This window comes from Cervus canadensis, chromosome 2 (genome assembly GCF_019320065.1).
Source record: "Cervus canadensis isolate Bull #8, Minnesota chromosome 2, ASM1932006v1, whole genome shotgun sequence".
Classification (NCBI taxonomy): Eukaryota; Metazoa; Chordata; class Mammalia; order Artiodactyla; family Cervidae; genus Cervus; species Cervus canadensis.
In genome coordinates this window covers 38,415,414-38,425,893 of record NC_057387.1, presented here as the reverse complement: position 1 = coordinate 38,425,893, position 10,480 = coordinate 38,415,414, and the positions used below count along the sequence as shown (strand labels likewise).

Genomic DNA, 10,480 nt, shown 5'->3' with positions numbered 1-10,480 from the left:
ATTTTCTTGGCAAATAATAAGCAAATCAAATGAAAATAATATTTTAGTCCTTCTCACATGATAGTTGCAATAAGAGATATCTCAAGCAAGTTCAATCCTTATGGGATATGTCTCTGCCCTTTTAAAAGACATGTGGGAATGCAGTAGATTGGGGAATCAATGTAAAGGACCAAGAAATTGGCTTACCTAATTTTAATTTAGAACTTATGCTAGAAAGTATTTTTTTCCTCAAAAGGCAGAACTAACCTCTCAGTCAGTTCAGTCAGTTCAGTTGCTCAGTCATGTCCGACTCTTTCGACCCCATGAATTGCAGCACACCAGGCCTCCCTGTCCATCACCAACTCCTGGAGTTTACTTGAACTCATGTCCGTTGAGTTGGTTATGCCATCCAGCCATCTCGTCCTCTGTCATCCCCTTCTCCTCCTGCTAATAACAAATGGTGGTTTGTTTTTTTTGTTTGTTTTGTTTTGTTTTGTTTTTTTAGAATGTTATCTAGCATATTTCCTTAGCCGTGAAGCCAGGGTCCCAGGGACACTGGGACAGTTGCAACCATTTAGAGAGCTCTGTTAAAATTCTGATTCATCAGAATTAAGAGTTAAAGACTCCAAATCTCCATTCCACTTTGTCATTTACCCAAACAGGTACTGCTAAGCACATCACCTTATCAGTTTCTATAAATGAAACCCATAGAGCTAATACTCACATAGTGCTAATGCTGTGCCAGACACTCTCCCTGTATGTTAGCTCCTCGGATCCCCCAAACAGCTCTCCAGTTTGGGACATTACTGAGAGTGGAGGTCGCTAAAAATGATAAGAAAGAGCTGATTTCCGAAAGACAGGACATTTCGATAAACAGAGAAACAAGATGAAAGCACTCCCAAAAGAATAACAGCATTGACTCTGTGAGCTAATAAACATGCATTTAATACTTAGTGACGGGCACCTGCAGCCTTGTGCATTCCAAATATATAAGCAAGGTATGATTCCTCATAGAAAGGAGTTTACAGATTTTACAGCCTAGATGGAAAGACAAGGAGACATTTAATCATTATGTATATACCAATTGTGACAAATATTATAAAAAAATAAATGTTTGGAAGCAAAGAGAAAGGGAAGGTTTACTTTTTAGTGGGATAGATAATATTTTACAAAGTAGATAATACATGAATATGAGGAATAATCAGGATTCTGAGTAGTAAAGACAAAATTACAGGTATGCCAAGCAGAGAAATAATCTGAGGGCATGATCTACAAAGGGGCTTCCCAGGTGGTGCTAGTGGTAAAGAACCTGACTGCCAATGCAGAAGACATGAGAAAGGCGGGTTTGATCCCTGAGTCAGGAAGATCCCCTGAAGGAGGGCATGGCAACCCACTCTAGTATTGTTACCTGAAGAATCCCATGGACAGAGGAGCCTGACAGGTTACAGTCCAGAGGGTCACAAAGAGTCGGGTAGGACTGAAGTGACTTAGCACACACAAGGTCTGTGAAAGAGCAATTGGCTGAAAAGCAGAAATGAGTGCAGAGTACAAAGGGTAAAAATGAGGAGTATGTACAAAAAGATAGAGTTTTAATAGGGTGATCGTTAAGTCCTGTTAAGTTACTGAGAAATCTGTTTAATGAGAAAAATAAATGAAGGGGAAAAAACCTTCCTAACTGTCCAGGCAATTAATCCTATTTTATGAATGTGTGTGTGTGTATTTGTTTGTGTGTGTGTGTGTTCATGTGCATTATATGCAGAGTTAGCAGTCATTATACACTTGCAATCATCCCTGAGGGAAACCCAAGAACTTGCTGACATTTTCTCTCTTCTCTCTCTAAATTACTCTTTAAGGAAACACAACTAGACTCATTGATCCCACAGTAAAGCAAATTTATTCTTAAAGGACTAAAATAAATACCATGGTTTTAATCAGCTCTAAGAAAACATCCCAGGCTCTCTTCTCCTCCCCCTGCCTCAAGTACATTTGAGGCAGTGCAAGGTCCTAGTTTGAGAGGATGGATGTCAGTGCAAGTAATTACAAGCTGCAACATAATTTCCTTAAAACGACACACATACTAGACAAATAGTTATTTGTGGTTATACAGTGGATAAAGTTACTACAAAAATAGTAGCACACCTTATAATAGTGCTGCATGCCATAATTTACCTTTGCTATATCTGAAGTGTCATATCTTGTTCCAGACTTAATACTTAGTAACTAACAATTTAAAGTACAAATCCCCAGCTTAAGAAGTAGAATAATTAGAAGAGGCAAGCCTCACTTTTTACATAAAAAATATAGTGAATCACACAAAATGCCTGAGGGTTATATAGAAGAAATAAATAATTTTTAGTTATGAAAAATGTGGAGCAATTTTCAGATAACTTATATAAAACATACAGGAAACTCAATGCAGATATGCAGAAGGGTAGTAATGAACCATAAAATGACAACAGGCTTCTCTGAAAGAAATGCCATAAGATAACTTTATTTTAATAAACCCATGTCATCTAGAAATAGAATTAAATTTACCGTTGTAAAAACTGCAGCCAAGTTCATCACAAATTTCATCCACCACAAGTGAATGTAATGAGAGAAAATGGCCAGCCCTTTCTGACTTATGCTTAGAGAAAAATAAGCATTGGGGCAATTGCCCTTCTGTTTTCTCATCATACAAAATAAATTTCTCATTAAACAACAATAAGAGAACAAAAATATCAACAATGGTAAAAGCTAAGTAAATAAGTGATCCTTATTACTTATAAGTAATAAGTAATATAAGTAATAAGTGATCCTTATTACTTATAAGTAATAAGTGATCCTTATTACTTATATAAGTAATATAAGTATCAGTAATAAGTAATATAATAATTATATAATTATTTACATATATAAATTTTATATATTTTATAAATTTATACATATACATTTATAAATTTTATATATAAAATTTATATACTATTTATTATATAATAAAGGTAATATAAGTATAATATAAGTAATCAGTTATCCTTATTACTTATAATATACAAGCAAAGTAATCCTTTGCTTTTCTAAATTTAATGACATTAATTAAATTTCTGATTTATGCAAATCAGAAATATGCAATCCCCAAATGTGAGAGTGCTCATAAAGCAACACAAGGTGAGGGTCTATAAAAAGGAGAGACTAAATGTATCAAAAGCAGTATGGATGGAAAAAAGAAGACAACATGTTTAAAAATGTGTCATTTTCAGCCATGAGTAACCAAAATGCAAACCATTCCAAGGAGGTGATAGCGCTGAAAAACTGGTTGTCAGAAATAGGGAATGAGCTGTGGAGACAGAGCTAGCAAAGGCAGCAAATTTTCAATAAGCATCACTGTGGAGGAAGCAGAAATTAGACAGGGAAGGCAGGGAATCAAGATGGGAATTAGTCAGCTTCCAAATTTGAAGGAATAAGAGAGATTTGGTCCCAATATACATGAGCCTTAAGATATGGAAACAATTAGTTGATAAAGTTTAAGCCAAATAGCATCTGTTTTCTCTGTGAATTAGAAGATCACCTGTTATAATAAAGAGGGACTTTCAGTTAAACATGGTGAATAGAACCCAGGAGTTCAATATTTCTTCCTTACAAAAGTCCCACTAAAATTCCTTTATAGGAATAAAAGTCATTTTTAATGAAAGAGCAAATAGAATGAAAAGTGTAAAGTGATCAAGGAAGTAATTGTATCATAGGAGACTGGTGGACAAGATTCTTAGAATTATGATGAAGGGAAATCTCAGGATATTAGTGCATGGTTTTAGGGAGAAATCAATCTGGGTAGAATAGGAGGATTAGGGTCTCTAGGAGCATTGACCTTGTAGATTAAAAAAAGTAGATGATAGACAGATAGCAAGAAAGAAATATAGATAGTAAGATACATAGATACACTGATTATTTAATGTGTTTGATCATTTATTCATGTTTTATACTTCTCTCAGAGTTGGAGGAAAATGACTAGCTAGTACATTGAAGACCAAGCAAATGTTATAATGAAGTAATTATAAATTCTAGAAAAAATATAAACTATTTAGAGAAAATGTCTCTATGGTTTATTAAGTGGTTCAGCTTAAATAATATTTACATATTCATAGGCATATAAACAGTGAATATTTACTTAAAGAAAAACTTTAATAAATCATATTGAGTGCATAGTGGAGAGGAAGTGTGTGCACCTGCATGTGTGTGGATGTAAGAGATAGAGAGATAAGGAAAGAGAGAGCAGGGTGAGAAAAATAAAAGACGGGGCAGCTTATCAGCATGTTTTGGACAGCTAAATATTCATCTTTGCAATAAATATGTATATATAATTAAAATAAATTCTAGTCTCAGTAACTTAAGAGGTTTTGTCAAGTGGGACTAGGGATTAGGCTATAGATATAACAGAGATTACTCTTTTTATTATAGCCATTAGCTGCCATGTTGTTTTTGTGGCTCAGTTGCTAAGGCATTTCCGACTCTTTGCAACCCCACAGACTGCAGCACGCCAGGCTCCCCTGTCCTTCACTATATCCTAGAGTTTGCTCAGATTCATGTTCATTGAGTTGATGATGCCATCCAACCATCTCATCCTCTGTTGTCCCCTTCTCCTCCTGCCCTCAATCTTTCCCAGCATCAGGGTCTTTTCAAATGAGTCAGCCCTTTGCATCAGGTGGCCAAAGTATTGGAGTTAGCTTCAGCATCAGCCCTTGCAGTGAATATTCAAGACTGATTTCCTTTAGGATGGACTGGTTGGATCTCCTTGCAGTACAAGGGACTCTCAAGAGTCTTCACCAACATCACAGTTCAAAAGCATCAATTCTATAGGGCTCAGCCTATGAGCCATACATGCTGTCTAGGGTTTTTAATATGCTCTCTAGGTTTATCAGAGCTTTCTTTCCAAAGAGCAAGCATCTTTTAATTTCATGGCTGCAGTCACCACCTGCAGTAATTTTGGAGCCAAAAAAAATAAAATCTGTCATTGCTTCCACTTTTTCTCATTAAGTGATGGGACCAGATGCTACAATCTTAGAATTTTGAATGCTGAGTTTGTCAGCTTTTTCACTCTTCTTTCACCCTCATCAAGAGGGTCCTTAGTGCCTCTTCACTTTCTGCCATTAGAGTGTTATCAGCATATCTGAGGTAACAATTCAAGTATACTACTTAAATTAAAATTGTTTTAATTAAGAAGAGTGAAGGAGCAATGTCAAAGTTTTGGGGGATCATAGGATTCCAAAGAGTTTTGAAGGATAAGAAGGAAAAAATACCTGTTTAATAGAGAGAAAATGCTTTAGCTTGATACTAGTCCTTAAAAAGTGTCTCAGTCTATGTTTCCAATCATATCTACCACCGTTTCAAAAATAATCTACCCTATTATGCAACCACACTAGATTATTTGCCCAACTCAATGATGCCCTCCATCACTATCATGAAATCATTCTTCTCTATGTCCATCTGTTGAAATTCTAGCAATCCTTCAAAGCCAGTCTCTATGCTTTTCATTTTTCCCCTGATCCTCATCCACATGGAATCTCTTCTTCCTGTGAGTCTCACTAACTCTCATTGTGTCTACTTTATCATTTTTGCATATTCATCTCACTCTAAGCTGCTTAAATTTTGAGGCTATGTAACTTATATTTGCCTCCCTTGTATTAACTAACAAAGCGTTTAAATAAATGTTAGTCTTTTCATGGCTGTGTTGAATTAGATTGAATTAGATTGAAATGTGACAGTCAGTTTCTATTTTTAAAAGAAATACTATTACATTGCTGGGCTTCCCTGGTGGCTCAGTTATTAAGACTATACTACAATGCTGTGGGAGTCCTAAGTTTGACCCTGTGTTGGGAAGATCCCCTGGAGAAGGGAAACAGCTACCCAATTCAGTATTCTGTCCTGGAGAATTTCATGGACTGTATAGTCCATGGATTCACAAAGAGTCGGACACAACTGAGTGACTTTGCATATATATATTACATTGCTATTAATTTAATTATTATCACCAGCTTAAATTACTTAAACCACTACTACATGTAACTTAAGAAAGATAAAATTGAAAATATAACTGTTATCATTTGGATATTTTATTTAGCAGTTCTTTTCAATCACAACTATGAAGTAAAATACTCTTTAAAGCTGTATGTATAAACACAAAATAGTCATGGAGACAGTATATAATAAGTCATGATTTGATCATATATCATTAGTTACAGGTCTATTTTTTATTAGACTCTTTTTGAGAAAACAATAAAGAGCAGTCTTTAGTCACTATTAAAATTATCTATGGAAATAATAAAAGTCATTTAAAGTAAAATAATTGATGATTTGTTTTAATTGGTGAGGACAGAAATTTCTCCTTAGTAAATTATTAGATACTTTTATTTCTATATTTTAAACTATTAATTTTTAGGCACTTAGAATATTTCAGGCACTGTCTATAGCATTTACAATTGTCGCATTATTCTCACAGAAATCGCTGCAGACAGAAAATAATAGTAAGGCACATAACAATTAGTATTTGCTAAACGCTCATCTAGGAGCTTTCTACACAAACTAAAGCATTAAGTTTCACAACTCTATGAAGCAGGGACTAGTATTATCACTTTCATTCTACAGTTGAGGAAACTGCAGCTTAGTAACTTCTCTGTGGTCTCACAGGTAAAGTGTAATATCTGGATCGGAATTCAGGATTCAGAATCCAAGCTTTAACTGCTATGTTGAATATGTATCCTCATTGCTATTAGTATCCTCATTCTTTAGATCAGCAACCTGAGGCTTGTGCTTGCATGTATGCTAAGTCGCTTCAATCACGTCCGACTTTTTGCAGCCTTATGTAGCCTGCAAGGCTCCTTTGTCCATGAGATTCTCCAGGCAAGAAAACTGGAGTGGGTTGCTGTACCCTTCTCCAGAGAATCTTCCCAATCCAGGGAGCAAACAGACACCTCTTATGTCTTTTTCATTGGCAAACTTGTTCTTTGCCAGGAGTGCCACCTGCAAAGCCCCAGTCTGAAGCTTAGAGATGATATGAAGGTGATAGAACCAGAATTTGAACTCAAGTCTGTTGTGTTTAATACATTTTGTCATAAGCCTAATATTAGAAAAAAAAATTAGAAAAAAATATTTTTTAAATAAATTTAACTAACTGTGTTAGTTTCTGCCACACATTAACATGAATCAGTCATAGGTCTATATAGGTCTCCTCCCGCTTGAAACTCCCTGTGAACTCTTAACGCCACCCTGCGCCCCCCGCCCCCGCCCCCGCCGCCCAGAGGTTGTCACAGAGCATCAGGTTGAGCTCCCTGGGTCACATAGCAACTTCCCATTGGCTATCTATTTTACATGTGGTAATGTATATGTTTTAAATGCATTCTTATTTAATATATTTGTATTAATGTATTATTTTAAGTATTTTAAACCTTGATTTAAGAAAATTAGCAAAACAAAAATCAAAATAAAAGGCTATATTCTATTTCTAAATTCTATGCTTATATTTTAAAATAATTTGTATGATTCATCTCACGTTCATACATTTCTGTATCTATCATCAGAAGATTTGAAGATTTTAAATCCATTGCACATTTTGTAGGTCTTTTATGTAAATTAGGCATAAGACATTCTCAAACACTGACTTGTTTATTCTTCAGCTAGTAGTTTTGTTTTCAGATAAAGCATGCTTTTATAAAAATGCTCACAATTCACTTTTAAAGTACTCTGTGATTTTTAAACTGAATTTTTTTTTTTACTATTCTGTTCTGTGCTACATGTTTTGCTGCCCAAGTAGGCAGTTGCCCATATGCAGTTTCAATGGATTCTTTCTGATGTCCCAAAATAAATCAAATTATACAGCAAGCAGGGATATCGCTAAAGTCTATGTAAATAAAGATACATAAAAAATTAAATATAACCTGTCATTTGCCCTGTAACTATTGAAAGTAAAACTATTCATGTTGTTCCAAATAAAACTCCTGAGGGTCACAGTTTTTTCTGAGAGGGTGGCAACTAAGAATGAACACTTTTTAACAGGGAGAGAAAAGGTCTTTTGAAGACCTGGTCAGGTCTAGTCCCCATGGTTCCTTTTTGCTTTACCATATCCCAGCCCTGCTCAGAAAGATTACAGGACTTTCTTTCATCCACCCGTATACCACTGAGAGTAACTTCAAAGGGAATTGTCACAACAGTGTGCAGTAGTCTGTAAATATATAAAGCATACTATGGAAGCTGCTCAGTGTGTGGCTAAAAAAAAAAAGTTTCCCTGTTTGGAAAAGGCATAGCATCTCAGAGCTGTTTTGTTCTTTGTTTTTAACTAACTGTAGCATTATTTCTCAAGGAACTAGTTTCTGGAATTTTGGCGTCTTCCTTCTATGACATTATCCTCATCTGCCTCAACTTCCTACTGACTACCAAAGCCCCTGGAGGATCCCTTCTTCCATATCACTTCAGGATTTGTTCAGTATCTTACTGAGTCTTCTTGCCTCAAGTTTTCCTTCTCTTCTGTACATCCTAAACTAAATGACTAATTCAGTTTGACTATATGTCTAACGTCTATGTTTTGTCTAATATCCATAAATCCAACTATCTTAAAAAGAATAAAAGTGATGAATCTAACTTTCATACTTGCCTTATAACTTATTTTATGTAATACATTGTTTAAAAAGATAATTGTTTCTATTTGTAAACCTAGCATAATAGAAAGAAGTATAAGTTTACATCTCCAAGGAGTTTACAGTCTTACTGGAGACAAACTAGAAACTAAATTAACAATGACAAATATTATATGCTAAGTATTTAATATGAGAAAGATAAAACAAGTCTTAGAAATTGCTTGACATATCAGAATTCACTGCAACATTGAGTCTTCACTGAGACAGTGTTCTTATTTGAACTTTCTTTTGGTTTTAATTTTTTCTCCCAAGGTTGGAGAAGTTTTTAGTCACTCTTTTATCAAATACATTTTCTGCCTCTGTCTTTCTTTCTTCTCCTCCTGCAACTCCTACACTGTGAATGTTATTATGCTTGATGTTGTTCCAGAGGTCCCTTAAACTACCCTCAATTTAAAAAATAATTTTTTTGTGCCTCGATTGGGTGTTTTCTATTATTCTCTCTTCTAGGACACATATGAATTCTTTTGTGTCACCTAATTTTTTGTTGATTCCCTCTAGTGTATTTTTCATTGCTGGTATCATATTCTTCAACGCTGATTGGTTCATTTAAAAAAATATTTTCTAATTCTTCACTGAAATTCTTACTCAATTCCTCTGTTCATCTCCTGAGTTATGAGCATTTTTATGACTGTTACTTGGAACTTTTTATCAATAAATCACTTACCTCCATGTCATTAGGGATTTTCCCTGGAATTTTATTTTGTTCCTTTATTTGGAACATATTCCTCTGTATTCTCGTTTTGTTTGACTTTCTGTGTTTGTCTCTATTAATTAGGTGAAACAGTTTCCTTTCTTAGTCTTAAAGGTGTGTCCTTGTGTTGGAGCATCTTCTTTATATAGACTGTAAGTGTCTGGTGGCTTTGGTGGGAGGGTTGGAGCTAAAGTAAGCCCAGGTCAGAATTTTTTCCAGGGCACTCTGGGGCTACTGCCTTGGTGGTGTGGGTTGAAGTTGGAGTTGGGAGTGAGCCAGGAGCTGCTGTCTTGGCTGGGATGAGGGACAGTGAAGCTGGAACCTAGGGCATGCCAGGGCTTCTCCTGTGGCCCTTGGGAAATTGTCTCCTGGGGGGGGGGAGTAGGGGCTGGAGTCAGAGCACAGAGTGGACTAAGGATTCTCCTGGGCACACCTTGGGGAAGAAGGGGACTAGAGCTTGAGTGTCTACACCTGGAGCCTGGTGCCAGCGCTTCTCCCAGGGCATGCTGGGGTCCACAGCATTGATAGGTTAGGGCTGTAACTGGAGATGTGAGATCAGGAGCTTAGTGAAGGCTGGGATGTCTTCTGTGATGCACCAGGGACCACTACCTAGGTAGGGGTAAAGGTTGTGTGGGGGAAGGTTGGAGCTGGACCTGGGTGTGGGCTGGGGGTTGTGCTGGGGTGTGGCCTTAGAAGGCCAGTTAGAGGACCAGATACCTTTCAATGTTCTGCCTCTGCATTGGGACTTAGAGTGAATAAGTCTGTGTGCCCACTTTTTAAGTGAGTTTCTTACAGTTTCTTAGAGTCCTGTAGCTCTCCCAATCATAATCGGATAAGGAGTCTCATCTTCCTGGGGCTAGTCTTCTGGGCTGGGGTGCCTTGATCCTTAGGGAGGATCTCTGAGTTTGTGATAGCCTCTTCCTCTTTTGGGTTGCCTGCTGATTTGTGGACTGACTAGATTGCTCTCTTCCCCTCCTACCCATCTCAGGGTGTGTGTGTGTGTGTGTGTGTGTGTGTGTGTGTGTGTGTGTGTGTGGTTTTCTCTATGTCCTTAATTGTTGAAGGGCTGTTCTGCTAGTTTTCATGTCATTCTCGGAGAGAGTTGTTCAATATACAGTTGCAGTTTGGGTGTGTCCTTAAGAGGAAG

At 36.5% G+C, this 10,480-nt stretch overlaps 1 long non-coding RNA gene across 1 annotated transcript; it reads right to left on the bottom strand.

Moving 5' to 3' along the window:
- Positions 1-367: 367 nt before the first annotated feature.
- Positions 368-1,712, bottom strand: LOC122436619. Its single transcript, XR_006268050.1, has 3 exons — positions 1,388-1,712; positions 704-801; positions 368-426 (listed from the first exon to the last, which is right to left on the bottom strand). It is a non-coding gene; the product is annotated as an uncharacterized LOC122436619 (long non-coding RNA).
- Between the last annotated feature and the right edge of the window lie 8,768 nt (positions 1,713-10,480).